Genomic DNA, 5,066 nt, shown 5'->3' with positions numbered 1-5,066 from the left:
TTTATAATGATACGTCAGTTAATACACGAGCTAGCACACATAGTTAACAGCACTTTGATTAACAATAATAAAAATTGTCTTATTTCAATTTTATTTCAATTTATTTTGAAAGTATAGAGAGAAGATCTTAAACGTGCGAATATTTCTTTAATTGCTCATAATTGTAAAATTCGAAGCACATCTTCTGTTTCTAGTTGCATATACATGCATTCTATATTGAAATCACGTATTTCGCCGCAATGTTCTATTAAAATTATCAACTCGGCCAGTAACACAGATACATTGACCGGTCGTTCTATTAAGTTCTTTACATCATGATGATGTTATAGTCTGAAAGCGGACATTCATTGAATGAGCTCGTTTTAGTAAAGCGGTCATATTGGGGGAGAGAGGGTGAAAGAGGGAAAACAACCTGCCCCATGTGTGCTTGCGGACAGGTTTCTCACCATGTTACCCTGAGTTCTCCATACTCATCTGACGTGTACAAGGGCCAACAAGGAATGAAGAAGATACGATTTGGTGCCGACCGCTCGCGATGCTTTTTAAAGCATATAGCAATATGCGCCGAGACAGCGCATGTCAGCGATATTGGATTTACTTACGTACGCGCGTATCTCCCGCTTCGAGAAGTATCGGTAAATACTACTATATATTGGACGCTCGGAAGAAAGTTTTAACGTGTGGGTGAGGCAAGTATAATGGCATTGTGCCTGCGACGCAACTCGTCAGAAAATGCCCAACTTCCGCTTCTTCCTCCACCCATTTCTCACTACCTATGCCCGTTCTTTACTCTTCCCCTCTGCCTATCGTTCTTGATGTCGTTTCAGTACAAGCGAATATATTAAATTCATTCATCAGCGTCACCAGATGTCTATACATATATAAATTATACACATCGAAATGCACCAGGATCTTCTGGTGGCGACATCACATATTCAAACATGAAAATTGTGTAACATCATTAGAAATTGTATTTATATATATGTATATGGAGGCTTATTATATACAGTATATATCATATGACGTGGTAAGAAGTTTTTTGTAATTTCTATTGAGATTATTGATCTTGAAAAATAAAAATTTGGATACAGTTGAATCATGCTGAATATATGTATATTTACAAGTTTTACTATTAGCAAACGTGTATTTCGTATTTCACTTTATGATGCAAAAGTTAGGATAATAATCTAAATCTAATCTTTGCGAATGTACAAGACAGTATCGTTACACGCATTGACCATATAACAAATTCATGAATTTCCAAAGTACAAGAGTAAACTTGGTGTATCCAGTAGATGAGGTACGAGCACTTTAGGGAATAAGCTACTAGTATTCCGATGTCTCAATTGCGAATTACAGAACTCTAAAGTACGAGAGTAAACTCGGTATAACGCCATTACCTTACCTGCCGATCTGGCTGTAAGCCTAGAATTTGTTCTTGGAACTTGGGTATCGTAACTCGCGAATGTGTCGAGCACTATAGATTACTTTGCTAATAACATGATCTACAATTTTCAAAATATAATATATCATATAAATAAAATTATATTTATATTTAAATAATAATAAAAGTTTTTTATATATAGTAAGCGATGTATGATATGCATGTGTAATTATTGATTATATGTATATGATGTTTATTAAATCTGCCAATGTTTTTATTATATTATATTATTATATGTAAATTTTGACAATCGCAATAAGATCATTATTAAAGCGGCATAATTAAAGCGTGAATAATTTCATACAATTGCAAGATTTATTCATTCATTATCACTTAATTTTTTATATTAAAATCGATAATAAGAGTATACGAGTATATATAATTATGAAAATATATCACTTATCCCATACCAATACAATATATTGTACATAGTTAATATTAGTATATTTTATAATTATTATATTATATTTTTTATAAATAAAAAATTCTCATAACGAAATAAATCCAATTTAAAACAAATACGCATTAACAAAAACTTTACGTAAAAATATATAATTAAATAAGTTGAATTTATTTTATCTTAAATTTTGTTCCATTATTTTAATATCGTCTTTAAAAAATATGTAGTATTCTATATAGTATTAATATTCTATATTTATACAGATTCATTTCAGTATTATTTAAAACTACACTAAAATAATTAATGCATTAACGCGCCAAAGTATGTTTATTTCGTTACACAAACAGCTTTTCCATGATATGTAATATATTAATAAATAAATTATGTTTAACGAAACGTTATATATATATTTCCATTATTTTAAATGGCCAAATAATAACGCAAGAAATGTATCGCAATAATTTTAGCTATAATTATATAAAATTGAGATACGTATTGCAGAAAATTCATTGAATGAATAACATTGATTTGTCTTCGAATTTGAATATCTGTTTCCGTATACACAGTTATTTCAGTTACAGGTTACAGCGTTATCGTACCTGCTTTTGCATTCGCAGCAGCTCCCGCAAGTGGACTGACTTTATCTCCTGTTGCGGATGCTGCAGCATTCGCATTCGCGTTTGCTGCTGTATCATTAGAGTCGTCATCCTTCGAGCTGGATGCAGAGGATTTGACATTGGACGAGGCACTCGAAGTGCTTTTTCCTTTATTTTTACCACCCTTTTGCGGATTCCGCAGATGCGTTAGCGCTTGCTGAGAGATCCGACGAAGCTTCTCCGGATTTTCCCTTTCCTACAGATTTCGTAGGCGCATTCACATTAGCGTTAGCTGACGTACTCGATGATCCTCTTTTGGATCCTTACCATTGCTCTCTGCTTTTGCAGCTGCACTTGCGTCTGCACTGGCATTCGACGATCCTTTTTCGGATCCTTTGCCAATTTTCTTCAAGCCAGCAGATGTCTCTCGACGCTGCGTTGGCTGAACTCTTTCCGGAATCATCTTTTCCGTCTGATCCTGCAGACGCTTCAGCATTTGCATTTGTATCTGTAATTAATTTCGATGAACACTTTCCCGATTTATCCTTACCCGATTCTGTAGATGCATCAGCGTCTGCGTTTGCGGAAGCGCTCGAGGAACTCTCTTCAGATTTACCATTCTTATCTGATTTCGCAGATGCATTCGCATTTGCGTCCACGGATGCACTTGACGAACCTTTATTACCGTTGCTGTTTGACTCAGCGTTGCTCCTTGCTTTCGCCGGCGCATTGGATTTTCCTTTTCCAGCATTCTGATTTGTCTTCTTTTATATCCTCTTCCGGATTATCCGATCCTTACCTTTACTGCGCTGTTTGTTTCGTGATTCCGCTGCCGCACTAGCATTTGCATTCGCTGCCGCATTGGATTTACTATTTCCTCCTTTACCATTGCTCTCTGATGCCACCGCAGCGTTCGCTTGAGCATTCGCTGACGATTCAGATTTTCCTTTACCATTATTATTCTTTCCTGATTTTTTATAGTCATTATTATCGTCATCGTTTGTTGATTTTTACCACCGGAATTACTGGACGATACTGCCGATGCTGCAGCGTTTGCAGTTGCTGCTGCGTTGGAACCTTTCCTGTCATCTCTACTTTTCACGATAGTCAAAGAAGCATTTGATGATGGTCCATTTTTGCTGGGCCAAATCTTAATTATGCTAGAAGATATGCCATTTGTATTCGATACGATATTGCTTATTGTTCTATCTGAACCATCAGCATTTCGTTGTCCTGTCTCAGTACTTCTACTCTGTTACCACCTCTTCCAGTACTTCCCACACCATTACCATCTCCTCCTGTATTTCCTATTCCAATTCCTCCAATTCCAGTATTTCCATTAGCACCTCTTCCACCTATTCCAGTACTTCTATTAAGTCCTCCTCTATTACTTCCTGCCCGTTACAACCCTCCCCTCTTCCTCCATTCAAAATATTAGCTCTTAACAATATCTATAATTTTATACATTAATAATAAGTGTTTGACTTTTTGGTAAATGTTTAAGATAACATTGTTTTTATTTTTTCAATTCAAAGATATGAGTATAAAATAATATATGGTATTGTAGGCGGGGTGGCTGAGGGGCGATTAATAGCCGGTCCGCCGGTCAGGTTGGTCGTTCGGTGATATCTCCTCGATTTAGATCGTCGGGAAAGGATAGGATATAGTTATATGTATAACATTCTATTCAATATATTAATAATGTTTATTGCGAACTCTTGAAGCGTTGGTCTTCCTCGGTCGATACTCTTCGGAAGGTCGTAGCTCGTAATTACGAGAGCACGATAAAGTGAGTGTATGTAAGAGCGCGTGTATGTGAGAGCCTCGATCGCCGAGAAGGCGATATATATATCCGTACGAATCTTTGCGCTAAAAATCTCCCTTCCCGGAAACAACGGGCCAATCATAGCATTCGGGTTTCGGTTCCCGAAAAGAGTATATCGCTCTCGGAGAGCCGTTGGAAAACGATAGGATTAACGATATAAATATACTTAAACGTCGTACATAAAAAGAGTAAATAAATAACAATAGGCGACCGGAGTGTCGCTCGTTATTTCTCGCAGTTTATCAACTCATATGATTCGAATAACTAAACATATAGTTTAAAGCCTACAGTATATTATGTAATCCACATTAGATATGCAGACATTATTATTATTTATTCTATTTATAAATATAATAGAAAAAACTGCATATCAATAAATTATGCTTTCCATGTGCGCCATCGTAATTGCAATTGTTGCAATTGTTGTGATTCTTGCAATCGCTGTCACCAAGTATACTTAGAATAGGTAAACCACTTAAAATACCGCCCAAACTGCTGGGAAAGGCGATTGTCCATGATATAGTAATCGCCAACAAAATGATAATAATTTTCATATTTGCTTGTACTTATATTTCCTAATACTGACAATTGCAAAAGAGAACGCGACCATTTTATACTTAATATCGCAATTGTGAAAACACAAGTAACTGTATTTCCGTCATTTTAAAATTCATTTTTCTTAAAAATGTTATCGATTATATTGTCACCTGGACAGACGATACTTCTTTAATTGTGGCAGACAAACTGTATTTCTACAGATGCTATAGTCACCTGTCATTTACAATAATAGTTACTTTGTTC

General features: G+C 35.6%; 1 pseudogene; it reads right to left on the bottom strand.

The window, feature by feature from the left end:
- Nucleotides 1-2,426: 2,426 nt before the first annotated feature.
- Nucleotides 2,427-4,819, bottom strand: LOC145935184 (uncharacterized; annotated as a pseudogene).
- Between the last annotated feature and the right edge of the window lie 247 nt (nt 4,820-5,066).

The sequence above is a fragment of the Prenolepis imparis genome, unplaced genomic scaffold, assembly GCF_030444845.1.
Source record: "Prenolepis imparis isolate NDT839.2.m4 unplaced genomic scaffold, iyPreImpa1.0 SCAF_4, whole genome shotgun sequence".
In the NCBI taxonomy this organism is placed as follows: domain Eukaryota; kingdom Metazoa; phylum Arthropoda; class Insecta; order Hymenoptera; family Formicidae; genus Prenolepis; species Prenolepis imparis.
The sequence above is the reverse complement of the archived record's forward strand: the minus strand, read 5'-3'. Positions and strand labels throughout refer to the sequence as shown.